The sequence below is a fragment of the Ambystoma mexicanum genome, chromosome 11 (assembly GCF_040938575.1).
Source record: "Ambystoma mexicanum isolate Mex_15411 chromosome 11, UKY_AmexF1_1, whole genome shotgun sequence".
In the NCBI taxonomy this organism is placed as follows: Eukaryota; Metazoa; Chordata; class Amphibia; order Caudata; family Ambystomatidae; genus Ambystoma; species Ambystoma mexicanum.
Window position 1 is genome coordinate 1,179,854,356 of NC_090934.1, and position 27,466 is coordinate 1,179,881,821.

The following is a 27,466-nucleotide window of genomic DNA, read 5'->3' on the forward strand; positions in this document are numbered from 1 at the left end:
TCACTGGGCCTAGTTGGAATGAAGTGACCTATTTGAAATGGGGGTCAGGTGGAAAGTTAGTGTGACATAGTGGGAGGCAGATGGAGGAGTGAGTGGGGGGAAGCGAGAGGTAAAAAGGCAGGCAGAGGAGTGAACACAGTTCTTCCTCCTCGCCCTCTGCCCAACCAACCACCTGCCTGCCCAAACGGCCCCGAACGGCCACGAACGGCCATTGTATATAGGCTTTGCTGGCAGAACTCTTTAGCCCTGTAATTTAGAGTGAGTCCTGTGCAGGAGTACAGGGAGATCAGGCCGGCCCATACACAGTCCTTTCAGCCTAAACAGGCTCCCCGGCACTAGTGCCCAACCTCTTGTGACCAAGAAGGCTCTAGCACACTGCCTGAACCTCCTGAAGGGTTGGACACAGTGCATGCTTTTATTTGCATAAACCAGCCCGCCTCCTGCCTTCCTATTTCCTGAGGTGTAGTTGCTCGTGTCTGTTAACAGGTGGCAGGCAGCACCGTTCTGCAGAAACATGAAAGACTCATGTGTGCTTGTGACAAGTAGCTGCTGTACATAGGGATTGAACCCTGCACGTCTGTGCCAGTAGTCGTTGTATGAGTGCTGCCCTGCCTGTGATTATTCTTTTGGGAGGAATTTGGAGACTTTAATGCAATAGGAGAGGATTTTAGGCGGGTGGTCTTTGAGACTTTCCAACATTGCCTCTAAGCCGCATCTGAGGGGTGCAAACGGCAGAGTCAGGATGGCCGAGTGGTCTAAGGCGCTGCGTTCAGGTCGCAGTCTCCGCTGGAGGCGTGGGTTCGAATCCCACCTCTGACATGTCTGTAACAGATTTTTTCTTTTCATTTGATTGTAACATTCCAGGCGTCCTATAACTGCTGGCCAAGGCTTTCTGGAACAGGGAGATGGAGTTGGAGCACGCACTGCAGGCCTCATGGTTGATTTCCAGTGCTTCCTGTATTTCCTCGCTTCTTTTTTGGGAAAGTGAACTCCAGTGAAAAACCATCTTTGGACTGGGCCGGCCTTGTGGACATGCAAACGGGCGCACCGCGACATTTTGCCTTTGGAAAAAATGCTTAAAGAACCCAATGTGTTGTCCTTTTAACTGGGCCTAGTGGGAATGAAGTGACATTTTTAAAATGGATGGGGAGGGTGGTGGGTTAGGAGGGGTGGGTGGGATGCGCGAGAGTATATTCCTGGCAGACTGTGGAGACATTTTAGGAAATCCAAGAGGATTTAAGTGTGGTCAAAGACTTGCCAACATAGCCTCTAAGCCGATTCAGGCGAGCGCCTAAGGCAGAGTCAGGATGGCCGAGTGGTCTAAGGCGCTGCGTTCAGGTCGCAGTCTCCTCTGGAGGCGTGGGTTCGAATCCCACTTCTGACATGCCTGAAATGGGTTTTTACTTTTCATGTGATTGCATTCCACGCTTCCTATAACTGCCGGCCACGGATTTCTGGAACAGGGAGATGGAGTTGGAGCTTGCTCCACACACTCCCGTCCTCCAGCTAGGTCTGCAGTTGGTCCTGGAATGCTTGACTGCCCTTTTGGCAGGTGTACTACAGTGCTTAAATGAAAAACCGTCTTAGGACTGTGCTAGCTTTGTGGACTTGCAAATGGGCGCAGCGCGGCATTTTGTCTTTGGAAAAAATGCATAAAGAACCCAACGTCTTGTCCTTTTCACTGGGCCTAGTTGGAATGAAGTGACCTATTTGAAATGGGGGTCAGGTGGAAAGTTAGTGTGACATAGTGGGAGGCAGATGGAGGAGTGAGTGGGGGGAAGCGAGAGGTAAAAAGGCAGGCAGAGGAGTGAACACAGTTCTTCCTCCTCGCCCTCTGCCCAACCAACCACCTGCCTGCCCAAACGGCCCCGAACGGCCACGAACGGCCATTGTATATAGGCTTTGCTGGCAGAACTCTTTAGCCCTGTAATTTAGAGTGAGTCCTGTGCAGGAGTACAGGGAGATCAGGCCGGCCCATACACAGTCCTTTCAGCCTAAACAGGCTCCCCGGCACTAGTGCCCAACCTCTTGTGACCAAGAAGGCTCTAGCACACTGCCTGAACCTCCTGAAGGGTTGGACACAGTGCATGCTTTTATTTGCATAAACCAGCCCGCCTCCTGCCTTCCTATTTCCTGAGGTGTAGTTGCTCGTGTCTGTTAACAGGTGGCAGGCAGCACCGTTCTGCAGAAACATGAAAGACTCATGTGTGCTTGTGACAAGTAGCTGCTGTACATAGGGATTGAACCCTGCACGTCTGTGCCAGTAGTCGTTGTATGAGTGCTGCCCTGCCTGTGATTATTCTTTTGGGAGGAATTTGGAGACTTTAATGCAATAGGAGAGGATTTTAGGCGGGTGGTCTTTGAGACTTTCCAACATTGCCTCTAAGCCGCATCTGAGGGGTGCAAACGGCAGAGTCAGGATGGCCGAGTGGTCTAAGGCGCTGCGTTCAGGTCGCAGTGGGTTCGAATCCCACCTCTGACATGTCTGTAACAGATTTTTTCTTTTCATTTGATTGTAACATTCCAGGCGTCCTATAACTGCTGGCCAAGGCTTTCTGGAACAGGGAGATGGAGTTGGAGCACGCACTGCAGGCCTCATGGTTGATTTCCAGTGCTTCCTGTATTTCCTCGCTTCTTTTTTGGGAAAGTGAACTCCAGTGAAAAACCATCTTTGGACTGGGCCGGCCTTGTGGACATGCAAACGGGCGCACCGCGACATTTTGCCTTTGGAAAAAATGCATAAAGAACCCAATGTGTTGTCCTTTTAACTGGGCCTAGTGGGAATGAAGTGACATTTTTAAAATGGATGGGGAGGGTGGTGGGTTAGGAGGGGTGGGTGGGATGCGCGAGAGTATATTCCTGGCAGACTGTGGAGACATTTTAGGAAATCCAAGAGGATTTAAGTGTGGTCAAAGACTTGCCAACATAGCCTCTAAGCCGATTCAGGCGAGCGCCTAAGGCAGAGTCAGGATGGCCGAGTGGTCTAAGGCGCTGCGTTCAGGTCGCAGTCTCCTCTGGAGGCGTGGGTTCGAATCCCACTTCTGACATGCCTGAAATGGGTTTTTACTTTTCATGTGATTGCATTCCACGCTTCCTATAACTGCCGGCCACGGATTTCTGGAACAGGGAGATGGAGTTGGAGCTTGCTCCACACACTCCCGTCCTCCAGCTAGGTCTGCAGTTGGTCCTGGAATGCTTGACTGCCCTTTTGGCAGGTGTACTACAGTGCTTAAATGAAAAACCGTCTTAGGACTGTGCTAGCTTTGTGGACTTGCAAATGGGCGCAGCGCGGCATTTTGTCTTTGGAAAAAATGCATAAAGAACCCAACGTCTTGTCCTTTTCACTGGGCCTAGTTGGAATGAAGTGACCTATTTGAAATGGGGGTCAGGTGGAAAGTTAGTGTGACATAGTGGGAGGCAGATGGAGGAGTGAGTGGGGGGAAGCGAGAGGTAAAAAGGCAGGCAGAGGAGTGAACACAGTTCTTCCTCCTCGCCCTCTGCCCAACCAACCACCTGCCTGCCCAAACGGCCCCGAACGGCCACGAACGGCCATTGTATATAGGCTTTGCTGGCAGAACTCTTTAGCCCTGTAATTTAGAGTGAGTCCTGTGCAGGAGTACAGGGAGATCAGGCCGGCCCATACACAGTCCTTTCAGCCTAAACAGGCTCCCCGGCACTAGTGCCCAACCTCTTGTGACCAAGAAGGCTCTAGCACACTGCCTGAACCTCCTGAAGGGTTGGACACAGTGCATGCTTTTATTTGCATAAACCAGCCCGCCTCCTGCCTTCCTATTTCCTGAGGTGTAGTTGCTCGTGTCTGTTAACAGGTGGCAGGCAGCACCGTTCTGCAGAAACATGAAAGACTCATGTGTGCTTGTGACAAGTAGCTGCTGTACATAGGGATTGAACCCTGCACGTCTGTGCCAGTAGTCGTTGTATGAGTGCTGCCCTGCCTGTGATTATTCTTTTGGGAGGAATTTGGAGACTTTAATGCAATAGGAGAGGATTTTAGGCGGGTGGTCTTTGAGACTTTCCAACATTGCCTCTAAGCCGCATCTGAGGGGTGCAAACGGCAGAGTCAGGATGGCCGAGTGGTCTAAGGCGCTGCGTTCAGGTCGCAGTCTCCGCTGGAGGCGTGGGTTCGAATCCCACCTCTGACATGTCTGTAACAGATTTTTTCTTTTCATTTGATTGTAACATTCCAGGCGTCCTATAACTGCTGGCCAAGGCTTTCTGGAACAGGGAGATGGAGTTGGAGCACGCACTGCAGGCCTCATGGTTGATTTCCAGTGCTTCCTGTATTTCCTCGCTTCTTTTTTGGGAAAGTGAACTCCAGTGAAAAACCATCTTTGGACTGGGCCGGCCTTGTGGACATGCAAACGGGCGCACCGCGACATTTTGCCTTTGGAAAAAATGCATAAAGAACCCAATGTGTTGTCCTTTTAACTGGGCCTAGTGGGAATGAAGTGACATTTTTAAAATGGATGGGGAGGGTGGTGGGTTAGGAGGGGTGGGTGGGATGCGCGAGAGTATATTCCTGGCAGACTGTGGAGACATTTTAGGAAATCCAAGAGGATTTAAGTGTGGTCAAAGACTTGCCAACATAGCCTCTAAGCCGATTCAGGCGAGCGCCTAAGGCAGAGTCAGGATGGCCGAGTGGTCTAAGGCGCTGCGTTCAGGTCGCAGTCTCCTCTGGAGGCGTGGGTTCGAATCCCACTTCTGACATGCCTGAAATGGGTTTTTACTTTTCATGTGATTGCATTCCACGCTTCCTATAACTGCCGGCCACGGATTTCTGGAACAGGGAGATGGAGTTGGAGCTTGCTCCACACACTCCCGTCCTCCAGCTAGGTCTGCAGTTGGTCCTGGAATGCTTGACTGCCCTTTTGGCAGGTGTACTACAGTGCTTAAATGAAAAACCGTCTTAGGACTGTGCTAGCTTTGTGGACTTGCAAATGGGCGCAGCGCGGCATTTTGTCTTTGGAAAAAATGCATAAAGAACCCAACGTCTTGTCCTTTTCACTGGGCCTAGTTGGAATGAAGTGACCTATTTGAAATGGGGGTCAGGTGGAAAGTTAGTGTGACATAGTGGGAGGCAGATGGAGGAGTGAGTGGGGGGAAGCGAGAGGTAAAAAGGCAGGCAGAGGAGTGAACACAGTTCTTCCTCCTCGCCCTCTGCCCAACCAACCACCTGCCTGCCCAAACGGCCCCGAACGGCCACGAACGGCCATTGTATATAGGCTTTGCTGGCAGAACTCTTTAGCCCTGTAATTTAGAGTGAGTCCTGTGCAGGAGTACAGGGAGATCAGGCCGGCCCATACACAGTCCTTTCAGCCTAAACAGGCTCCCCGGCACTAGTGCCCAACCTCTTGTGACCAAGAAGGCTCTAGCACACTGCCTGAACCTCCTGAAGGGTTGGACACAGTGCATGCTTTTATTTGCATAAACCAGCCCGCCTCCTGCCTTCCTATTTCCTGAGGTGTAGTTGCTCGTGTCTGTTAACAGGTGGCAGGCAGCACCGTTCTGCAGAAACATGAAAGACTCATGTGTGCTTGTGACAAGTAGCTGCTGTACATAGGGATTGAACCCTGCACGTCTGTGCCAGTAGTCGTTGTATGAGTGCTGCCCTGCCTGTGATTATTCTTTTGGGAGGAATTTGGAGACTTTAATGCAATAGGAGAGGATTTTAGGCGGGTGGTCTTTGAGACTTTCCAACATTGCCTCTAAGCCGCATCTGAGGGGTGCAAACGGCAGAGTCAGGATGGCCGAGTGGTCTAAGGCGCTGCGTTCAGGTCGCAGTGGGTTCGAATCCCACCTCTGACATGTCTGTAACAGATTTTTTCTTTTCATTTGATTGTAACATTCCAGGCGTCCTATAACTGCTGGCCAAGGCTTTCTGGAACAGGGAGATGGAGTTGGAGCACGCACTGCAGGCCTCATGGTTGATTTCCAGTGCTTCCTGTATTTCCTCGCTTCTTTTTTGGGAAAGTGAACTCCAGTGAAAAACCATCTTTGGACTGGGCCGGCCTTGTGGACATGCAAACGGGCGCACCGCGACATTTTGCCTTTGGAAAAAATGCATAAAGAACCCAATGTGTTGTCCTTTTAACTGGGCCTAGTGGGAATGAAGTGACATTTTTAAAATGGATGGGGAGGGTGGTGGGTTAGGAGGGGTGGGTGGGATGCGCGAGAGTATATTCCTGGCAGACTGTGGAGACATTTTAGGAAATCCAAGAGGATTTAAGTGTGGTCAAAGACTTGCCAACATAGCCTCTAAGCCGATTCAGGCGAGCGCCTAAGGCAGAGTCAGGATGGCCGAGTGGTCTAAGGCGCTGCGTTCAGGTCGCAGTCTCCTCTGGAGGCGTGGGTTCGAATCCCACTTCTGACATGCCTGAAATGGGTTTTTACTTTTCATGTGATTGCATTCCACGCTTCCTATAACTGCCGGCCACGGATTTCTGGAACAGGGAGATGGAGTTGGAGCTTGCTCCACACACTCCCGTCCTCCAGCTAGGTCTGCAGTTGGTCCTGGAATGCTTGACTGCCCTTTTGGCAGGTGTACTACAGTGCTTAAATGAAAAACCGTCTTAGGACTGTGCTAGCTTTGTGGACTTGCAAATGGGCGCAGCGCGGCATTTTGTCTTTGGAAAAAATGCATAAAGAACCCAACGTCTTGTCCTTTTCACTGGGCCTAGTTGGAATGAAGTGACCTATTTGAAATGGGGGTCAGGTGGAAAGTTAGTGTGACATAGTGGGAGGCAGATGGAGGAGTGAGTGGGGGGAAGCGAGAGGTAAAAAGGCAGGCAGAGGAGTGAACACAGTTCTTCCTCCTCGCCCTCTGCCCAACCAACCACCTGCCTGCCCAAACGGCCCCGAACGGCCACGAACGGCCATTGTATATAGGCTTTGCTGGCAGAACTCTTTAGCCCTGTAATTTAGAGTGAGTCCTGTGCAGGAGTACAGGGAGATCAGGCCGGCCCATACACAGTCCTTTCAGCCTAAACAGGCTCCCCGGCACTAGTGCCCAACCTCTTGTGACCAAGAAGGCTCTAGCACACTGCCTGAACCTCCTGAAGGGTTGGACACAGTGCATGCTTTTATTTGCATAAACCAGCCCGCCTCCTGCCTTCCTATTTCCTGAGGTGTAGTTGCTCGTGTCTGTTAACAGGTGGCAGGCAGCACCGTTCTGCAGAAACATGAAAGACTCATGTGTGCTTGTGACAAGTAGCTGCTGTACATAGGGATTGAACCCTGCACGTCTGTGCCAGTAGTCGTTGTATGAGTGCTGCCCTGCCTGTGATTATTCTTTTGGGAGGAATTTGGAGACTTTAATGCAATAGGAGAGGATTTTAGGCGGGTGGTCTTTGAGACTTTCCAACATTGCCTCTAAGCCGCATCTGAGGGGTGCAAACGGCAGAGTCAGGATGGCCGAGTGGTCTAAGGCGCTGCGTTCAGGTCGCAGTCTCCGCTGGAGGCGTGGGTTCGAATCCCACCTCTGACATGTCTGTAACAGATTTTTTCTTTTCATTTGATTGTAACATTCCAGGCGTCCTATAACTGCTGGCCAAGGCTTTCTGGAACAGGGAGATGGAGTTGGAGCACGCACTGCAGGCCTCATGGTTGATTTCCAGTGCTTCCTGTATTTCCTCGCTTCTTTTTTGGGAAAGTGAACTCCAGTGAAAAACCATCTTTGGACTGGGCCGGCCTTGTGGACATGCAAACGGGCGCACCGCGACATTTTGCCTTTGGAAAAAATGCATAAAGAACCCAATGTGTTGTCCTTTTAACTGGGCCTAGTGGGAATGAAGTGACATTTTTAAAATGGATGGGGAGGGTGGTGGGTTAGGAGGGGTGGGTGGGATGCGCGAGAGTATATTCCTGGCAGACTGTGGAGACATTTTAGGAAATCCAAGAGGATTTAAGTGTGGTCAAAGACTTGCCAACATAGCCTCTAAGCCGATTCAGGCGAGCGCCTAAGGCAGAGTCAGGATGGCCGAGTGGTCTAAGGCGCTGCGTTCAGGTCGCAGTCTCCTCTGGAGGCGTGGGTTCGAATCCCACTTCTGACATGCCTGAAATGGGTTTTTACTTTTCATGTGATTGCATTCCACGCTTCCTATAACTGCCGGCCACGGATTTCTGGAACAGGGAGATGGAGTTGGAGCTTGCTCCACACACTCCCGTCCTCCAGCTAGGTCTGCAGTTGGTCCTGGAATGCTTGACTGCCCTTTTGGCAGGTGTACTACAGTGCTTAAATGAAAAACCGTCTTAGGACTGTGCTAGCTTTGTGGACTTGCAAATGGGCGCAGCGCGGCATTTTGTCTTTGGAAAAAATGCATAAAGAACCCAACGTCTTGTCCTTTTCACTGGGCCTAGTTGGAATGAAGTGACCTATTTGAAATGGGGGTCAGGTGGAAAGTTAGTGTGACATAGTGGGAGGCAGATGGAGGAGTGAGTGGGGGGAAGCGAGAGGTAAAAAGGCAGGCAGAGGAGTGAACACAGTTCTTCCTCCTCGCCCTCTGCCCAACCAACCACCTGCCTGCCCAAACGGCCCCGAACGGCCACGAACGGCCATTGTATATAGGCTTTGCTGGCAGAACTCTTTAGCCCTGTAATTTAGAGTGAGTCCTGTGCAGGAGTACAGGGAGATCAGGCCGGCCCATACACAGTCCTTTCAGCCTAAACAGGCTCCCCGGCACTAGTGCCCAACCTCTTGTGACCAAGAAGGCTCTAGCACACTGCCTGAACCTCCTGAAGGGTTGGACACAGTGCATGCTTTTATTTGCATAAACCAGCCCGCCTCCTGCCTTCCTATTTCCTGAGGTGTAGTTGCTCGTGTCTGTTAACAGGTGGCAGGCAGCACCGTTCTGCAGAAACATGAAAGACTCATGTGTGCTTGTGACAAGTAGCTGCTGTACATAGGGATTGAACCCTGCACGTCTGTGCCAGTAGTCGTTGTATGAGTGCTGCCCTGCCTGTGATTATTCTTTTGGGAGGAATTTGGAGACTTTAATGCAATAGGAGAGGATTTTAGGCGGGTGGTCTTTGAGACTTTCCAACATTGCCTCTAAGCCGCATCTGAGGGGTGCAAACGGCAGAGTCAGGATGGCCGAGTGGTCTAAGGCGCTGCGTTCAGGTCGCAGTGGGTTCGAATCCCACCTCTGACATGTCTGTAACAGATTTTTTCTTTTCATTTGATTGTAACATTCCAGGCGTCCTATAACTGCTGGCCAAGGCTTTCTGGAACAGGGAGATGGAGTTGGAGCACGCACTGCAGGCCTCATGGTTGATTTCCAGTGCTTCCTGTATTTCCTCGCTTCTTTTTTGGGAAAGTGAACTCCAGTGAAAAACCATCTTTGGACTGGGCCGGCCTTGTGGACATGCAAACGGGCGCACCGCGACATTTTGCCTTTGGAAAAAATGCATAAAGAACCCAATGTGTTGTCCTTTTAACTGGGCCTAGTGGGAATGAAGTGACATTTTTAAAATGGATGGGGAGGGTGGTGGGTTAGGAGGGGTGGGTGGGATGCGCGAGAGTATATTCCTGGCAGACTGTGGAGACATTTTAGGAAATCCAAGAGGATTTAAGTGTGGTCAAAGACTTGCCAACATAGCCTCTAAGCCGATTCAGGCGAGCGCCTAAGGCAGAGTCAGGATGGCCGAGTGGTCTAAGGCGCTGCGTTCAGGTCGCAGTCTCCTCTGGAGGCGTGGGTTCGAATCCCACTTCTGACATGCCTGAAATGGGTTTTTACTTTTCATGTGATTGCATTCCACGCTTCCTATAACTGCCGGCCACGGATTTCTGGAACAGGGAGATGGAGTTGGAGCTTGCTCCACACACTCCCGTCCTCCAGCTAGGTCTGCAGTTGGTCCTGGAATGCTTGACTGCCCTTTTGGCAGGTGTACTACAGTGCTTAAATGAAAAACCGTCTTAGGACTGTGCTAGCTTTGTGGACTTGCAAATGGGCGCAGCGCGGCATTTTGTCTTTGGAAAAAATGCATAAAGAACCCAACGTCTTGTCCTTTTCACTGGGCCTAGTTGGAATGAAGTGACCTATTTGAAATGGGGGTCAGGTGGAAAGTTAGTGTGACATAGTGGGAGGCAGATGGAGGAGTGAGTGGGGGGAAGCGAGAGGTAAAAAGGCAGGCAGAGGAGTGAACACAGTTCTTCCTCCTCGCCCTCTGCCCAACCAACCACCTGCCTGCCCAAACGGCCCCGAACGGCCACGAACGGCCATTGTATATAGGCTTTGCTGGCAGAACTCTTTAGCCCTGTAATTTAGAGTGAGTCCTGTGCAGGAGTACAGGGAGATCAGGCCGGCCCATACACAGTCCTTTCAGCCTAAACAGGCTCCCCGGCACTAGTGCCCAACCTCTTGTGACCAAGAAGGCTCTAGCACACTGCCTGAACCTCCTGAAGGGTTGGACACAGTGCATGCTTTTATTTGCATAAACCAGCCCGCCTCCTGCCTTCCTATTTCCTGAGGTGTAGTTGCTCGTGTCTGTTAACAGGTGGCAGGCAGCACCGTTCTGCAGAAACATGAAAGACTCATGTGTGCTTGTGACAAGTAGCTGCTGTACATAGGGATTGAACCCTGCACGTCTGTGCCAGTAGTCGTTGTATGAGTGCTGCCCTGCCTGTGATTATTCTTTTGGGAGGAATTTGGAGACTTTAATGCAATAGGAGAGGATTTTAGGCGGGTGGTCTTTGAGACTTTCCAACATTGCCTCTAAGCCGCATCTGAGGGGTGCAAACGGCAGAGTCAGGATGGCCGAGTGGTCTAAGGCGCTGCGTTCAGGTCGCAGTCTCCGCTGGAGGCGTGGGTTCGAATCCCACCTCTGACATGTCTGTAACAGATTTTTTCTTTTCATTTGATTGTAACATTCCAGGCGTCCTATAACTGCTGGCCAAGGCTTTCTGGAACAGGGAGATGGAGTTGGAGCACGCACTGCAGGCCTCATGGTTGATTTCCAGTGCTTCCTGTATTTCCTCGCTTCTTTTTTGGGAAAGTGAACTCCAGTGAAAAACCATCTTTGGACTGGGCCGGCCTTGTGGACATGCAAACGGGCGCACCGCGACATTTTGCCTTTGGAAAAAATGCATAAAGAACCCAATGTGTTGTCCTTTTAACTGGGCCTAGTGGGAATGAAGTGACATTTTTAAAATGGATGGGGAGGGTGGTGGGTTAGGAGGGGTGGGTGGGATGCGCGAGAGTATATTCCTGGCAGACTGTGGAGACATTTTAGGAAATCCAAGAGGATTTAAGTGTGGTCAAAGACTTGCCAACATAGCCTCTAAGCCGATTCAGGCGAGCGCCTAAGGCAGAGTCAGGATGGCCGAGTGGTCTAAGGCGCTGCGTTCAGGTCGCAGTCTCCTCTGGAGGCGTGGGTTCGAATCCCACTTCTGACATGCCTGAAATGGGTTTTTACTTTTCATGTGATTGCATTCCACGCTTCCTATAACTGCCGGCCACGGATTTCTGGAACAGGGAGATGGAGTTGGAGCTTGCTCCACACACTCCCGTCCTCCAGCTAGGTCTGCAGTTGGTCCTGGAATGCTTGACTGCCCTTTTGGCAGGTGTACTACAGTGCTTAAATGAAAAACCGTCTTAGGACTGTGCTAGCTTTGTGGACTTGCAAATGGGCGCAGCGCGGCATTTTGTCTTTGGAAAAAATGCATAAAGAACCCAACGTCTTGTCCTTTTCACTGGGCCTAGTTGGAATGAAGTGACCTATTTGAAATGGGGGTCAGGTGGAAAGTTAGTGTGACATAGTGGGAGGCAGATGGAGGAGTGAGTGGGGGGAAGCGAGAGGTAAAAAGGCAGGCAGAGGAGTGAACACAGTTCTTCCTCCTCGCCCTCTGCCCAACCAACCACCTGCCTGCCCAAACGGCCCCGAACGGCCACGAACGGCCATTGTATATAGGCTTTGCTGGCAGAACTCTTTAGCCCTGTAATTTAGAGTGAGTCCTGTGCAGGAGTACAGGGAGATCAGGCCGGCCCATACACAGTCCTTTCAGCCTAAACAGGCTCCCCGGCACTAGTGCCCAACCTCTTGTGACCAAGAAGGCTCTAGCACACTGCCTGAACCTCCTGAAGGGTTGGACACAGTGCATGCTTTTATTTGCATAAACCAGCCCGCCTCCTGCCTTCCTATTTCCTGAGGTGTAGTTGCTCGTGTCTGTTAACAGGTGGCAGGCAGCACCGTTCTGCAGAAACATGAAAGACTCATGTGTGCTTGTGACAAGTAGCTGCTGTACATAGGGATTGAACCCTGCACGTCTGTGCCAGTAGTCGTTGTATGAGTGCTGCCCTGCCTGTGATTATTCTTTTGGGAGGAATTTGGAGACTTTAATGCAATAGGAGAGGATTTTAGGCGGGTGGTCTTTGAGACTTTCCAACATTGCCTCTAAGCCGCATCTGAGGGGTGCAAACGGCAGAGTCAGGATGGCCGAGTGGTCTAAGGCGCTGCGTTCAGGTCGCAGTGGGTTCGAATCCCACCTCTGACATGTCTGTAACAGATTTTTTCTTTTCATTTGATTGTAACATTCCAGGCGTCCTATAACTGCTGGCCAAGGCTTTCTGGAACAGGGAGATGGAGTTGGAGCACGCACTGCAGGCCTCATGGTTGATTTCCAGTGCTTCCTGTATTTCCTCGCTTCTTTTTTGGGAAAGTGAACTCCAGTGAAAAACCATCTTTGGACTGGGCCGGCCTTGTGGACATGCAAACGGGCGCACCGCGACATTTTGCCTTTGGAAAAAATGCATAAAGAACCCAATGTGTTGTCCTTTTAACTGGGCCTAGTGGGAATGAAGTGACATTTTTAAAATGGATGGGGAGGGTGGTGGGTTAGGAGGGGTGGGTGGGATGCGCGAGAGTATATTCCTGGCAGACTGTGGAGACATTTTAGGAAATCCAAGAGGATTTAAGTGTGGTCAAAGACTTGCCAACATAGCCTCTAAGCCGATTCAGGCGAGCGCCTAAGGCAGAGTCAGGATGGCCGAGTGGTCTAAGGCGCTGCGTTCAGGTCGCAGTCTCCTCTGGAGGCGTGGGTTCGAATCCCACTTCTGACATGCCTGAAATGGGTTTTTACTTTTCATGTGATTGCATTCCACGCTTCCTATAACTGCCGGCCACGGATTTCTGGAACAGGGAGATGGAGTTGGAGCTTGCTCCACACACTCCCGTCCTCCAGCTAGGTCTGCAGTTGGTCCTGGAATGCTTGACTGCCCTTTTGGCAGGTGTACTACAGTGCTTAAATGAAAAACCGTCTTAGGACTGTGCTAGCTTTGTGGACTTGCAAATGGGCGCAGCGCGGCATTTTGTCTTTGGAAAAAATGCATAAAGAACCCAACGTCTTGTCCTTTTCACTGGGCCTAGTTGGAATGAAGTGACCTATTTGAAATGGGGGTCAGGTGGAAAGTTAGTGTGACATAGTGGGAGGCAGATGGAGGAGTGAGTGGGGGGAAGCGAGAGGTAAAAAGGCAGGCAGAGGAGTGAACACAGTTCTTCCTCCTCGCCCTCTGCCCAACCAACCACCTGCCTGCCCAAACGGCCCCGAACGGCCACGAACGGCCATTGTATATAGGCTTTGCTGGCAGAACTCTTTAGCCCTGTAATTTAGAGTGAGTCCTGTGCAGGAGTACAGGGAGATCAGGCCGGCCCATACACAGTCCTTTCAGCCTAAACAGGCTCCCCGGCACTAGTGCCCAACCTCTTGTGACCAAGAAGGCTCTAGCACACTGCCTGAACCTCCTGAAGGGTTGGACACAGTGCATGCTTTTATTTGCATAAACCAGCCCGCCTCCTGCCTTCCTATTTCCTGAGGTGTAGTTGCTCGTGTCTGTTAACAGGTGGCAGGCAGCACCGTTCTGCAGAAACATGAAAGACTCATGTGTGCTTGTGACAAGTAGCTGCTGTACATAGGGATTGAACCCTGCACGTCTGTGCCAGTAGTCGTTGTATGAGTGCTGCCCTGCCTGTGATTATTCTTTTGGGAGGAATTTGGAGACTTTAATGCAATAGGAGAGGATTTTAGGCGGGTGGTCTTTGAGACTTTCCAACATTGCCTCTAAGCCGCATCTGAGGGGTGCAAACGGCAGAGTCAGGATGGCCGAGTGGTCTAAGGCGCTGCGTTCAGGTCGCAGTGGGTTCGAATCCCACCTCTGACATGTCTGTAACAGATTTTTTCTTTTCATTTGATTGTAACATTCCAGGCGTCCTATAACTGCTGGCCAAGGCTTTCTGGAACAGGGAGATGGAGTTGGAGCACGCACTGCAGGCCTCATGGTTGATTTCCAGTGCTTCCTGTATTTCCTCGCTTCTTTTTTGGGAAAGTGAACTCCAGTGAAAAACCATCTTTGGACTGGGCCGGCCTTGTGGACATGCAAACGGGCGCACCGCGACATTTTGCCTTTGGAAAAAATGCATAAAGAACCCAATGTGTTGTCCTTTTAACTGGGCCTAGTGGGAATGAAGTGACATTTTTAAAATGGATGGGGAGGGTGGTGGGTTAGGAGGGGTGGGTGGGATGCGCGAGAGTATATTCCTGGCAGACTGTGGAGACATTTTAGGAAATCCAAGAGGATTTAAGTGTGGTCAAAGACTTGCCAACATAGCCTCTAAGCCGATTCAGGCGAGCGCCTAAGGCAGAGTCAGGATGGCCGAGTGGTCTAAGGCGCTGCGTTCAGGTCGCAGTCTCCTCTGGAGGCGTGGGTTCGAATCCCACTTCTGACATGCCTGAAATGGGTTTTTACTTTTCATGTGATTGCATTCCACGCTTCCTATAACTGCCGGCCACGGATTTCTGGAACAGGGAGATGGAGTTGGAGCTTGCTCCACACACTCCCGTCCTCCAGCTAGGTCTGCAGTTGGTCCTGGAATGCTTGACTGCCCTTTTGGCAGGTGTACTACAGTGCTTAAATGAAAAACCGTCTTAGGACTGTGCTAGCTTTGTGGACTTGCAAATGGGCGCAGCGCGGCATTTTGTCTTTGGAAAAAATGCATAAAGAACCCAACGTCTTGTCCTTTTCACTGGGCCTAGTTGGAATGAAGTGACCTATTTGAAATGGGGGTCAGGTGGAAAGTTAGTGTGACATAGTGGGAGGCAGATGGAGGAGTGAGTGGGGGGAAGCGAGAGGTAAAAAGGCAGGCAGAGGAGTGAACACAGTTCTTCCTCCTCGCCCTCTGCCCAACCAACCACCTGCCTGCCCAAACGGCCCCGAACGGCCACGAACGGCCATTGTATATAGGCTTTGCTGGCAGAACTCTTTAGCCCTGTAATTTAGAGTGAGTCCTGTGCAGGAGTACAGGGAGATCAGGCCGGCCCATACACAGTCCTTTCAGCCTAAACAGGCTCCCCGGCACTAGTGCCCAACCTCTTGTGACCAAGAAGGCTCTAGCACACTGCCTGAACCTCCTGAAGGGTTGGACACAGTGCATGCTTTTATTTGCATAAACCAGCCCGCCTCCTGCCTTCCTATTTCCTGAGGTGTAGTTGCTCGTGTCTGTTAACAGGTGGCAGGCAGCACCGTTCTGCAGAAACATGAAAGACTCATGTGTGCTTGTGACAAGTAGCTGCTGTACATAGGGATTGAACCCTGCACGTCTGTGCCAGTAGTCGTTGTATGAGTGCTGCCCTGCCTGTGATTATTCTTTTGGGAGGAATTTGGAGACTTTAATGCAATAGGAGAGGATTTTAGGCGGGTGGTCTTTGAGACTTTCCAACATTGCCTCTAAGCCGCATCTGAGGGGTGCAAACGGCAGAGTCAGGATGGCCGAGTGGTCTAAGGCGCTGCGTTCAGGTCGCAGTCTCCGCTGGAGGCGTGGGTTCGAATCCCACCTCTGACATGTCTGTAACAGATTTTTTCTTTTCATTTGATTGTAACATTCCAGGCGTCCTATAACTGCTGGCCAAGGCTTTCTGGAACAGGGAGATGGAGTTGGAGCACGCACTGCAGGCCTCATGGTTGATTTCCAGTGCTTCCTGTATTTCCTCGCTTCTTTTTTGGGAAAGTGAACTCCAGTGAAAAACCATCTTTGGACTGGGCCGGCCTTGTGGACATGCAAACGGGCGCACCGCGACATTTTGCCTTTGGAAAAAATGCATAAAGAACCCAATGTGTTGTCCTTTTAACTGGGCCTAGTGGGAATGAAGTGACATTTTTAAAATGGATGGGGAGGGTGGTGGGTTAGGAGGGGTGGGTGGGATGCGCGAGAGTATATTCCTGGCAGACTGTGGAGACATTTTAGGAAATCCAAGAGGATTTAAGTGTGGTCAAAGACTTGCCAACATAGCCTCTAAGCCGATTCAGGCGAGCGCCTAAGGCAGAGTCAGGATGGCCGAGTGGTCTAAGGCGCTGCGTTCAGGTCGCAGTCTCCTCTGGAGGCGTGGGTTCGAATCCCACTTCTGACATGCCTGAAATGGGTTTTTACTTTTCATGTGATTGCATTCCACGCTTCCTATAACTGCCGGCCACGGATTTCTGGAACAGGGAGATGGAGTTGGAGCTTGCTCCACACACTCCCGTCCTCCAGCTAGGTCTGCAGTTGGTCCTGGAATGCTTGACTGCCCTTTTGGCAGGTGTACTACAGTGCTTAAATGAAAAACCGTCTTAGGACTGTGCTAGCTTTGTGGACTTGCAAATGGGCGCAGCGCGGCATTTTGTCTTTGGAAAAAATGCATAAAGAACCCAACGTCTTGTCCTTTTCACTGGGCCTAGTTGGAATGAAGTGACCTATTTGAAATGGGGGTCAGGTGGAAAGTTAGTGTGACATAGTGGGAGGCAGATGGAGGAGTGAGTGGGGGGAAGCGAGAGGTAAAAAGGCAGGCAGAGGAGTGAACACAGTTCTTCCTCCTCGCCCTCTGCCCAACCAACCACCTGCCTGCCCAAACGGCCCCGAACGGCCACGAACGGCCATTGTATATAGGCTTTGCTGGCAGAACTCTTTAGCCCTGTAATTTAGAGTGAGTCCTGTGCAGGAGTACAGGGAGATCAGGCCGGCCCATACACAGTCCTTTCAGCCTAAACAGGCTCCCCGGCACTAGTGCCCAACCTCTTGTGACCAAGAAGGCTCTAGCACACTGCCTGAACCTCCTGAAGGGTTGGACACAGTGCATGCTTTTATTTGCATAAACCAGCCCGCCTCCTGCCTTCCTATTTCCTGAGGTGTAGTTGCTCGTGTCTGTTAACAGGTGGCAGGCAGCACCGTTCTGCAGAAACATGAAAGACTCATGTGTGCTTGTGACAAGTAGCTGCTGTACATAGGGATTGAACCCTGCACGTCTGTGCCAGTAGTCGTTGTATGAGTGCTGCCCTGCCTGTGATTATTCTTTTGGGAGGAATTTGGAGACTTTAATGCAATAGGAGAGGATTTTAGGCGGGTGGTCTTTGAGACTTTCCAACATTGCCTCTAAGCCGCATCTGAGGGGTGCAAACGGCAGAGTCAGGATGGCCGAGTGGTCTAAGGCGCTGCGTTCAGGTCGCAGTGGGTTCGAATCCCACCTCTGACATGTCTGTAACAGATTTTTTCTTTTCATTTGATTGTAACATTCCAGGCGTCCTATAACTGCTGGCCAAGGCTTTCTGGAACAGGGAGATGGAGTTGGAGCACGCACTGCAGGCCTCATGGTTGATTTCCAGTGCTTCCTGTATTTCCTCGCTTCTTTTTTGGGAAAGTGAACTCCAGTGAAAAACCATCTTTGGACTGGGCCGGCCTTGTGGACATGCAAACGGGCGCACCGCGACATTTTGCCTTTGGAAAAAATGCATAAAGAACCCAATGTGTTGTCCTTTTAACTGGGCCTAGTGGGAATGAAGTGACATTTTTAAAATGGATGGGGAGGGTGGTGGGTTAGGAGGGGTGGGTGGGATGCGCGAGAGTATATTCCTGGCAGACTGTGGAGACATTTTAGGAAATCCAAGAGGATTTAAGTGTGGTCAAAGACTTGCCAACATAGCCTCTAAGCCGATTCAGGCGAGCACCTAAGGCAGAGTCAGGATGGCCGAGTGGTCTAAGGCGCTGCGTTCAGGTCGCAGTCTCCTCTGGAGGCGTGGGTTCGAATCCCACTTCTGACATGCCTGAAATGGGTTTTTACTTTTCATGTGATTGCATTCCACGCTTCCTATAACTGCCGGCCACGGATTTCTGGAACAGGGAGATGGAGTTGGAGCTTGCTCCACACACTCCCGTCCTCCAGCTAGGTCTGCAGTTGGTCCTGGAATGCTTGACTGCCCTTTTGGCAGGTGTACTACAGTGCTTAAATGAAAAACCGTCTTAGGACTGTGCTAGCTTTGTGGACTTGCAAATGGGCGCAGCGCGGCATTTTGTCTTTGGAAAAAATGCATAAAGAACCCAACGTCTTGTCCTTTTCACTGGGCCTAGTTGGAATGAAGTGACCTATTTGAAATGGGGGTCAGGTGGAAAGTTAGTGTGACATAGTGGGAGGCAGATGGAGGAGTGAGTGGGGGGAAGCGAGAGGTAAAAAGGCAGGCAGAGGAGTGAACACAGTTCTTCCTCCTCGCCCTCTGCCCAACCAACCACCTGCCTGCCCAAACGGCCCCGAACGGCCACGAACGGCCATTGTATATAGGCTTTGCTGGCAGAACTCTTTAGCCCTGTAATTTAGAGTGAGTCCTGTGCAGGAGTACAGGGAGATCAGGCCGGCCCATACACAGTCCTTTCAGCCTAAACAGGCTCCCCGGCACTAGTGCCCAACCTCTTGTGACCAAGAAGGCTCTAGCACACTGCCTGAACCTCCTGAAGGGTTGGACACAGTGCATGCTTTTATTTGCATAAACCAGCCCGCCTCCTGCCTTCCTATTTCCTGAGGTGTAGTTGCTCGTGTCTGTTAACAGGTGGCAGGCAGCACCGTTCTGCAGAAACATGAAAGACTCATGTGTGCTTGTGACAAGTAGCTGCTGTACATAGGGATTGAACCCTGCACGTCTGTGCCAGTAGTCGTTGTATGAGTGCTGCCCTGCCTGTGATTATTCTTTTGGGAGGAATTTGGAGACTTTAATGCAATAGGAGAGGATTTTAGGCGGGTGGTCTTTGAGACTTTCCAACATTGCCTCTAAGCCGCATCTGAGGGGTGCAAACGGCAGAGTCAGGATGGCCGAGTGGTCTAAGGCGCTGCGTTCAGGTCGCAGTGGGTTCGAATCCCACCTCTGACATGTCTGTAACAGATTTTTTCTTTTCATTTGATTGTAACATTCCAGGCGTCCTATAACTGCTGGCCAAGGCTTTCTGGAACAGGGAGATGGAGTTGGAGCACGCACTGCAGGCCTCATGGTTGATTTCCAGTGCTTCCTGTATTTCCTCGCTTCTTTTTTGGGAAAGTGAACTCCAGTGAAAAACCATCTTTGGACTGGGCCGGCCTTGTGGACATGCAAACGGGCGCACCGCGACATTTTGCCTTTGGAAAAAATGCATAAAGAACCCAATGTGTTGTCCTTTTAACTGGGCCTAGTGGGAATGAAGTGACATTTTTAAAATGGATGGGGAGGGTGGTGGGTTAGGAGGGGTGGGTGGGATGCGCGAGAGTATATTCCTGGCAGACTGTGGAGACATTTTAGGAAATCCAAGAGGATTTAAGTGTGGTCAAAGACTTGCCAACATAGCCTCTAAGCCGATTCAGGCGAGCGCCTAAGGCAGAGTCAGGATGGCCGAGTGGTCTAAGGCGCTGCGTTCAGGTCGCAGTCTCCTCTGGAGGCGTGGGTTCGAATCCCACTTCTGACATGCCTGAAATGGGTTTTTACTTTTCATGTGATTGCATTCCACGCTTCCTATAACTGCCGGCCACGGATTTCTGGAACAGGGAGATGGAGTTGGAGCTTGCTCCACACACTCCCGTCCTCCAGCTAGGTCTGCAGTTGGTCCTGGAATGCTTGACTGCCCTTTTGGCAGGTGTACTACAGTGCTTAAATGAAAAACCGTCTTAGGACTGTGCTAGCTTTGTGGACTTGCAAATGGGCGCAGCGCGGCATTTTGTCTTTGGAAAAAATGCATAAAGAACCCAACGTCTTGTCCTTTTCACTGGGCCTAGTTGGAATGAAGTGACCTATTTGAAATGGGGGTCAGGTGGAAAGTTAGTGTGACATAGTGGGAGGCAGATGGAGGAGTGAGTGGGGGGAAGCGAGAGGTAAAAAGGCAGGCAGAGGAGTGAACACAGTTCTTCCTCCTCGCCCTCTGCCCAACCAACCACCTGCCTGCCCAAACGGCCCCGAACGGCCACGAACGGCCATTGTATATAGGCTTTGCTGGCAGAACTCTTTAGCCCTGTAATTTAGAGTGAGTCCTGTGCAGGAGTACAGGGAGATCAGGCCGGCCCATACACAGTCCTTTCAGCCTAAACAGGCTCCCCGGCACTAGTGCCCAACCTCTTGTGACCAAGAAGGCTCTAGCACACTGCCTGAACCTCCTGAAGGGTTGGACACAGTGCATGCTTTTATTTGCATAAACCAGCCCGCCTCCTGCCTTCCTATTTCCTGAGGTGTAGTTGCTCGTGTCTGTTAACAGGTGGCAGGCAGCACCGTTCTGCAGAAACATGAAAGACTCATGTGTGCTTGTGACAAGTAGCTGCTGTACATAGGGATTGAACCCTGCACGTCTGTGCCAGTAGTCGTTGTATGAGTGCTGCCCTGCCTGTGATTATTCTTTTGGGAGGAATTTGGAGACTTTAATGCAATAGGAGAGGATTTTAGGCGGGTGGTCTTTGAGACTTTCCAACATTGCCTCTAAGCCGCATCTGAGGGGTGCAAACGGCAGAGTCAGGATGGCCGAGTGGTCTAAGGCGCTGCGTTCAGGTCGCAGTGGGTTCGAATCCCACCTCTGACATGTCTGTAACAGATTTTTTCTTTTCATTTGATTGTAACATTCCAGGCGTCCTATAACTGCTGGCCAAGGCTTTCTGGAACAGGGAGATGGAGTTGGAGCACGCACTGCAGGCCTCATGGTTGATTTCCAGTGCTTCCTGTATTTCCTCGCTTCTTTTTTGGGAAAGTGAACTCCAGTGAAAAACCATCTTTGGACTGGGCCGGCCTTGTGGACATGCAAACGGGCGCACCGCGACATTTTGCCTTTGGAAAAAATGCATAAAGAACCCAATGTGTTGTCCTTTTAACTGGGCCTAGTGGGAATGAAGTGACATTTTTAAAATGGATGGGGAGGGTGGTGGGTTAGGAGGGGTGGGTGGGATGCGCGAGAGTATATTCCTGGCAGACTGTGGAGACATTTTAGGAAATCCAAGAGGATTTAAGTGTGGTCAAAGACTTGCCAACATAGCCTCTAAGCCGATTCAGGCGAGCGCCTAAGGCAGAGTCAGGATGGCCGAGTGGTCTAAGGCGCTGCGTTCAGGTCGCAGTCTCCTCTGGAGGCGTGGGTTCGAATCCCACTTCTGACATGCCTGAAATGGGTTTTTACTTTTCATGTGATTGCATTCCACGCTTCCTATAACTGCCGGCCACGGATTTCTGGAACAGGGAGATGGAGTTGGAGCTTGCTCCACACACTCCCGTCCTCCAGCTAGGTCTGCAGTTGGTCCTGGAATGCTTGACTGCCCTTTTGGCAGGTGTACTACAGTGCTTAAATGAAAAACCGTCTTAGGACTGTGCTAGCTTTGTGGACTTGCAAATGGGCGCAGCGCGGCATTTTGTCTTTGGAAAAAATGCATAAAGAACCCAACGTCTTGTCCTTTTCACTGGGCCTAGTTGGAATGAAGTGACCTATTTGAAATGGGGGTCAGGTGGAAAGTTAGTGTGACATAGTGGGAGGCAGATGGAGGAGTGAGTGGGGGGAAGCGAGAGGTAAAAAGGCAGGCAGAGGAGTGAACACAGTTCTTCCTCCTCGCCCTCTGCCCAACCAACCACCTGCCTGCCCAAACGGCCCCGAACGGCCACGAACGGCCATTGTATATAGGCTTTGCTGGCAGAACTCTTTAGCCCTGTAATTTAGAGTGAGTCCTGTGCAGGAGTACAGGGAGATCAGGCCGGCCCATACACAGTCCTTTCAGCCTAAACAGGCTCCCCGGCACTAGTGCCCAACCTCTTGTGACCAAGAAGGCTCTAGCACACTGCCTGAACCTCCTGAAGGGTTGGACACAGTGCATGCTTTTATTTGCATAAACCAGCCCGCCTCCTGCCTTCCTATTTCCTGAGGTGTAGTTGCTCGTGTCTGTTAACAGGTGGCAGGCAGCACCGTTCTGCAGAAACATGAAAGACTCATGTGTGCTTGTGACAAGTAGCTGCTGTACATAGGGATTGAACCCTGCACGTCTGTGCCAGTAGTCGTTGTATGAGTGCTGCCCTGCCTGTGATTATTCTTTTGGGAGGAATTTGGAGACTTTAATGCAATAGGAGAGGATTTTAGGCGGGTGGTCTTTGAGACTTTCCAACATTGCCTCTAAGCCGCATCTGAGGGGTGCAAACGGCAGAGTCAGGATGGCCGAGTGGTCTAAGGCGCTGCGTTCAGGTCGCAGTGGGTTCGAATCCCACCTCTGACATGTCTGTAACAGATTTTTTCTTTTCATTTGATTGTAACATTCCAGGCGTCCTATAACTGCTGGCCAAGGCTTTCTGGAACAGGGAGATGGAGTTGGAGCACGCACTGCAGGCCTCATGGTTGATTTCCAGTGCTTCCTGTATTTCCTCGCTTCTTTTTTGGGAAAGTGAACTCCAGTGAAAAACCATCTTTGGACTGGGCCGGCCTTGTGGACATGCAAACGGGCGCACCGCGACATTTTGCCTTTGGAAAAAATGCATAAAGAACCCAATGTGTTGTCCTTTTAACTGGGCCTAGTGGGAATGAAGTGACATTTTTAAAATGGATGGGGAGGGTGGTGGGTTAGGAGGGGTGGGTGGGATGCGCGAGAGTATATTCCTGGCAGACTGTGGAGACATTTTAGGAAATCCAAGAGGATTTAAGTGTGGTCAAAGACTTGCCAACATAGCCTCTAAGCCGATTCAGGCGAGCGCCTAAGGCAGAGTCAGGATGGCCGAGTGGTCTAAGGCGCTGCGTTCAGGTCGCAGTCTCCTCTGGAGGCGTGGGTTCGAATCCCACTTCTGACATGCCTGAAATGGGTTTTTACTTTTCATGTGATTGCATTCCACGCTTCCTATAACTGCCGGCCACGGATTTCTGGAACAGGGAGATGGAGTTGGAGCTTGCTCCACACACTCCCGTCCTCCAGCTAGGTCTGCAGTTGGTCCTGGAATGCTTGACTGCCCTTTTGGCAGGTGTACTACAGTGCTTAAATGAAAAACCGTCTTAGGACTGTGCTAGCTTTGTGGACTTGCAAATGGGCGCAGCGCGGCATTTTGTCTTTGGAAAAAATGCATAAAGAACCCAACGTCTTGTCCTTTTCACTGGGCCTAGTTGGAATGAAGTGACCTATTTGAAATGGGGGTCAGGTGGAAAGTTAGTGTGACATAGTGGGAGGCAGATGGAGGAGTGAGTGGGGGGAAGCGAGAGGTAAAAAGGCAGGCAGAGGAGTGAACACAGTTCTTCCTCCTCGCCCTCTGCCCAACCAACCACCTGCCTGCCCAAACGGCCCCGAACGGCCACGAACGGCCATTGTATATAGGCTTTGCTGGCAGAACTCTTTAGCCCTGTAATTTAGAGTGAGTCCTGTGCAGGAGTACAGGGAGATCAGGCCGGCCCATACACAGTCCTTTCAGCCTAAACAGGCTCCCCGGCACTAGTGCCCAACCTCTTGTGACCAAGAAGGCTCTAGCACACTGCCTGAACCTCCTGAAGGGTTGGACACAGTGCATGCTTTTATTTGCATAAACCAGCCCGCCTCCTGCCTTCCTATTTCCTGAGGTGTAGTTGCTCGTGTCTGTTAACAGGTGGCAGGCAGCACCGTTCTGCAGAAACATGAAAGACTCATGTGTGCTTGTGACAAGTAGCTGCTGTACATAGGGATTGAACCCTGCACGTCTGTGCCAGTAGTCGTTGTATGAGTGCTGCCCTGCCTGTGATTATTCTTTTGGGAGGAATTTGGAGACTTTAATGCAATAGGAGAGGATTTTAGGCGGGTGGTCTTTGAGACTTTCCAACATTGCCTCTAAGCCGCATCTGAGGGGTGCAAACGGCAGAGTCAGGATGGCCGAGTGGTCTAAGGCGCTGCGTTCAGGTCGCAGTGGGTTCGAATCCCACCTCTGACATGTCTGTAACAGATTTTTTCTTTTCATTTGATTGTAACATTCCAGGCGTCCTATAACTGCTGGCCAAGGCTTTCTGGAACAGGGAGATGGAGTTGGAGCACGCACTGCAGGCCTCATGGTTGATTTCCAGTGCTTCCTGTATTTCCTCGCTTCTTTTTTGGGAAAGTGAACTCCAGTGAAAAACCATCTTTGGACTGGGCCGGCCTTGTGGACATGCAAACGGGCGCACCGCGACATTTTGCCTTTGGAAAAAATGCATAAAGAACCCAATGTGTTGTCCTTTTAACTGGGCCTAGTGGGAATGAAGTGACATTTTTAAAATGGATGGGGAGGGTGGTGGGTTAGGAGGGGTGGGTGGGATGCGCGAGAGTATATTCCTGGCAGACTGTGGAGACATTTTAGGAAATCCAAGAGGATTTAAGTGTGGTCAAAGACTTGCCAACATAGCCTCTAAGCCGATTCAGGCGAGCGCCTAAGGCAGAGTCAGGATGGCCGAGTGGTCTAAGGCGCTGCGTTCAGGTCGCAGTCTCCTCTGGAGGCGTGGGTTCGAATCCCACTTCTGACATGCCTGAAATGGGTTTTTACTTTTCATGTGATTGCATTCCACGCTTCCTATAACTGCCGGCCACGGATTTCTGGAACAGGGAGATGGAGTTGGAGCTTGCTCCACACACTCCCGTCCTCCAGCTAGGTCTGCAGTTGGTCCTGGAATGCTTGACTGCCCTTTTGGCAGGTGTACTACAGTGCTTAAATGAAAAACCGTCTTAGGACTGTGCTAGCTTTGTGGACTTGCAAATGGGCGCAGCGCGGCATTTTGTCTTTGGAAAAAATGCATAAAGAACCCAACGTCTTGTCCTTTTCACTGGGCCTAGTTGGAATGAAGTGACCTATTTGAAATGGGGGTCAGGTGGAAAGTTAGTGTGACATAGTGGGAGGCAGATGGAGGAGTGAGTGGGGGGAAGCGAGAGGTAAAAAGGCAGGCAGAGGAGTGAACACAGTTCTTCCTCCTCGCCCTCTGCCCAACCAACCACCTGCCTGCCCAAACGGCCCCGAACGGCCACGAACGGCCATTGTATATAGGCTTTGCTGGCAGAACTCTTTAGCCCTGTAATTTAGAGTGAGTCCTGTGCAGGAGTACAGGGAGATCAGGCCGGCCCATACACAGTCCTTTCAGCCTAAACAGGCTCCCCGGCACTAGTGCCCAACCTCTTGTGACCAAGAAGGCTCTAGCACACTGCCTGAACCTCCTGAAGGGTTGGACACAGTGCATGCTTTTATTTGCATAAACCAGCCCGCCTCCTGCCTTCCTATTTCCTGAGGTGTAGTTGCTCGTGTCTGTTAACAGGTGGCAGGCAGCACCGTTCTGCAGAAACATGAAAGACTCATGTGTGCTTGTGACAAGTAGCTGCTGTACATAGGGATTGAACCCTGCACGTCTGTGCCAGTAGTCGTTGTATGAGTGCTGCCCTGCCTGTGATTATTCTTTTGGGAGGAATTTGGAGACTTTAATGCAATAGGAGAGGATTTTAGGCGGGTGGTCTTTGAGACTTTCCAACATTGCCTCTAAGCCGCATCTGAGGGGTGCAAACGGCAGAGTCAGGATGGCCGAGTGGTCTAAGGCGCTGCGTTCAGGTCGCAGTGGGTTCGAATCCCACCTCTGACATGTCTGTAACAGATTTTTTCTTTTCATTTGATTGTAACATTCCAGGCGTCCTATAACTGCTGGCCAAGGCTTTCTGGAACAGGGAGATGGAGTTGGAGCACGCACTGCAGGCCTCATGGTTGATTTCCAGTGCTTCCTGTATTTCCTCGCTTCTTTTTTGGGAAAGTGAACTCCAGTGAAAAACCATCTTTGGACTGGGCCGGCCTTGTGGACATGCAAACGGGCGCACCGCGACATTTTGCCTTTGGAAAAAATGCATAAAGAACCCAATGTGTTGTCCTTTTAACTGGGCCTAGTGGGAATGAAGTGACATTTTTAAAATGGATGGGGAGGGTGGTGGGTTAGGAGGGGTGGGTGGGATGCGCGAGAGTATATTCCTGGCAGACTGTGGAGACATTTTAGGAAATCCAAGAGGATTTAAGTGTGGTCAAAGACTTGCCAACATAGCCTCTAAGCCGATTCAGGCGAGCGCCTAAGGCAGAGTCAGGATGGCCGAGTGGTCTAAGGCGCTGCGTTCAGGTCGCAGTCTCCTCTGGAGGCGTGGGTTCGAATCCCACTTCTGACATGCCTGAAATGGGTTTTTACTTTTCATGTGATTGCATTCCACGCTTCCTATAACTGCCGGCCACGGATTTCTGGAACAGGGAGATGGAGTTGGAGCTTGCTCCACACACTCCCGTCCTCCAGCTAGGTCTGCAGTTGGTCCTGGAATGCTTGACTGCCCTTTTGGCAGGTGTACTACAGTGCTTAAATGAAAAACCGTCTTAGGACTGTGCTAGCTTTGTGGACTTGCAAATGGGCGCAGCGCGGCATTTTGTCTTTGGAAAAAATGCATAAAGAACCCAACGTCTTGTCCTTTTCACTGGGCCTAGTTGGAATGAAGTGACCTATTTGAAATGGGGGTCAGGTGGAAAGTTAGTGTGACATAGTGGGAGGCAGATGGAGGAGTGAGTGGGGGGAAGCGAGAGGTAAAAAGGCAGGCAGAGGAGTGAACACAGTTCTTCCTCCTCGCCCTCTGCCCAACCAACCACCTGCCTGCCCAAACGGCCCCGAACGGCCACGAACGGCCATTGTATATAGGCTTTGCTGGCAGAACTCTTTAGCCCTGTAATTTAGAGTGAGTCCTGTGCAGGAGTACAGGGAGATCAGGCCGGCCCATACACAGTCCTTTCAGCCTAAACAGGCTCCCCGGCACTAGTGCCCAACCTCTTGTGACCAAGAAGGCTCTAGCACACTGCCTGAACCTCCTGAAGGGTTGGACACAGTGCATGCTTTTATTTGCATAAACCAGCCCGCCTCCTGCCTTCCTATTTCCTGAGGTGTAGTTGCTCGTGTCTGTTAACAGGTGGCAGGCAGCACCGTTCTGCAGAAACATGAAAGACTCATGTGTGCTTGTGACAAGTAGCTGCTGTACATAGGGATTGAACCCTGCACGTCTGTGCCAGTAGTCGTTGTATGAGTGCTGCCCTGCCTGTGATTATTCTTTTGGGAGGAATTTGGAGACTTTAATGCAATAGGAGAGGATTTTAGGCGGGTGGTCTTTGAGACTTTCCAACATTGCCTCTAAGCCGCATCTGAGGGGTGCAAACGGCAGAGTCAGGATGGCCGAGTGGTCTAAGGCGCTGCGTTCAGGTCGCAGTGG

At 51.0% G+C, this 27,466-nt stretch overlaps 21 non-coding genes across 21 annotated transcripts; all 21 read left to right on the plus strand.

Annotated features, from left to right (window-relative positions):
- Positions 1 to 736: 736 nt before the first annotated feature.
- Positions 737 to 819, plus strand: TRNAL-CAG (transfer RNA leucine (anticodon CAG)). The gene has a single exon. It is a non-coding gene; the product is annotated as a tRNA-Leu (tRNA).
- Positions 820 to 1,301: 482 nt separating this feature from the next.
- TRNAL-CAG (transfer RNA leucine (anticodon CAG)) lies at positions 1,302 to 1,384 on the plus strand. Its single transcript has one exon. It is a non-coding gene; the product is annotated as a tRNA-Leu (tRNA).
- Positions 1,385 to 2,964: 1,580 nt separating this feature from the next.
- On the plus strand, positions 2,965 to 3,047 carry TRNAL-CAG (transfer RNA leucine (anticodon CAG)). Its single transcript has one exon. It is a non-coding gene; the product is annotated as a tRNA-Leu (tRNA).
- Positions 3,048 to 4,077: 1,030 nt separating this feature from the next.
- Positions 4,078 to 4,160, plus strand: TRNAL-CAG (transfer RNA leucine (anticodon CAG)). The gene has a single exon. It is a non-coding gene; the product is annotated as a tRNA-Leu (tRNA).
- A 482-nt stretch (positions 4,161 to 4,642) lies between these two features.
- On the plus strand, positions 4,643 to 4,725 carry TRNAL-CAG (transfer RNA leucine (anticodon CAG)). Its single transcript has one exon. It is a non-coding gene; the product is annotated as a tRNA-Leu (tRNA).
- Positions 4,726 to 6,305: 1,580 nt separating this feature from the next.
- Positions 6,306 to 6,388, plus strand: TRNAL-CAG (transfer RNA leucine (anticodon CAG)). Its single transcript has one exon. It is a non-coding gene; the product is annotated as a tRNA-Leu (tRNA).
- Positions 6,389 to 7,418: 1,030 nt separating this feature from the next.
- On the plus strand, positions 7,419 to 7,501 carry TRNAL-CAG (transfer RNA leucine (anticodon CAG)). The gene has a single exon. It is a non-coding gene; the product is annotated as a tRNA-Leu (tRNA).
- A 482-nt stretch (positions 7,502 to 7,983) lies between these two features.
- Positions 7,984 to 8,066, plus strand: TRNAL-CAG (transfer RNA leucine (anticodon CAG)). The gene has a single exon. It is a non-coding gene; the product is annotated as a tRNA-Leu (tRNA).
- Positions 8,067 to 9,646: 1,580 nt separating this feature from the next.
- TRNAL-CAG (transfer RNA leucine (anticodon CAG)) lies at positions 9,647 to 9,729 on the plus strand. The gene has a single exon. It is a non-coding gene; the product is annotated as a tRNA-Leu (tRNA).
- A 1,030-nt stretch (positions 9,730 to 10,759) lies between these two features.
- On the plus strand, positions 10,760 to 10,842 carry TRNAL-CAG (transfer RNA leucine (anticodon CAG)). The gene has a single exon. It is a non-coding gene; the product is annotated as a tRNA-Leu (tRNA).
- A 482-nt stretch (positions 10,843 to 11,324) lies between these two features.
- TRNAL-CAG (transfer RNA leucine (anticodon CAG)) lies at positions 11,325 to 11,407 on the plus strand. Its single transcript has one exon. It is a non-coding gene; the product is annotated as a tRNA-Leu (tRNA).
- Positions 11,408 to 12,987: 1,580 nt separating this feature from the next.
- On the plus strand, positions 12,988 to 13,070 carry TRNAL-CAG (transfer RNA leucine (anticodon CAG)). Its single transcript has one exon. It is a non-coding gene; the product is annotated as a tRNA-Leu (tRNA).
- Positions 13,071 to 14,650: 1,580 nt separating this feature from the next.
- Positions 14,651 to 14,733, plus strand: TRNAL-CAG (transfer RNA leucine (anticodon CAG)). The gene has a single exon. It is a non-coding gene; the product is annotated as a tRNA-Leu (tRNA).
- Positions 14,734 to 15,763: 1,030 nt separating this feature from the next.
- On the plus strand, positions 15,764 to 15,846 carry TRNAL-CAG (transfer RNA leucine (anticodon CAG)). Its single transcript has one exon. It is a non-coding gene; the product is annotated as a tRNA-Leu (tRNA).
- A 482-nt stretch (positions 15,847 to 16,328) lies between these two features.
- On the plus strand, positions 16,329 to 16,411 carry TRNAL-CAG (transfer RNA leucine (anticodon CAG)). The gene has a single exon. It is a non-coding gene; the product is annotated as a tRNA-Leu (tRNA).
- A 1,580-nt stretch (positions 16,412 to 17,991) lies between these two features.
- Positions 17,992 to 18,074, plus strand: TRNAL-CAG (transfer RNA leucine (anticodon CAG)). The gene has a single exon. It is a non-coding gene; the product is annotated as a tRNA-Leu (tRNA).
- A 1,580-nt stretch (positions 18,075 to 19,654) lies between these two features.
- TRNAL-CAG (transfer RNA leucine (anticodon CAG)) lies at positions 19,655 to 19,737 on the plus strand. The gene has a single exon. It is a non-coding gene; the product is annotated as a tRNA-Leu (tRNA).
- Positions 19,738 to 21,317: 1,580 nt separating this feature from the next.
- On the plus strand, positions 21,318 to 21,400 carry TRNAL-CAG (transfer RNA leucine (anticodon CAG)). Its single transcript has one exon. It is a non-coding gene; the product is annotated as a tRNA-Leu (tRNA).
- A 1,580-nt stretch (positions 21,401 to 22,980) lies between these two features.
- On the plus strand, positions 22,981 to 23,063 carry TRNAL-CAG (transfer RNA leucine (anticodon CAG)). Its single transcript has one exon. It is a non-coding gene; the product is annotated as a tRNA-Leu (tRNA).
- Positions 23,064 to 24,643: 1,580 nt separating this feature from the next.
- TRNAL-CAG (transfer RNA leucine (anticodon CAG)) lies at positions 24,644 to 24,726 on the plus strand. Its single transcript has one exon. It is a non-coding gene; the product is annotated as a tRNA-Leu (tRNA).
- A 1,580-nt stretch (positions 24,727 to 26,306) lies between these two features.
- Positions 26,307 to 26,389, plus strand: TRNAL-CAG (transfer RNA leucine (anticodon CAG)). The gene has a single exon. It is a non-coding gene; the product is annotated as a tRNA-Leu (tRNA).
- The last annotated feature ends 1,077 nt before the right edge of the window (positions 26,390 to 27,466 follow it).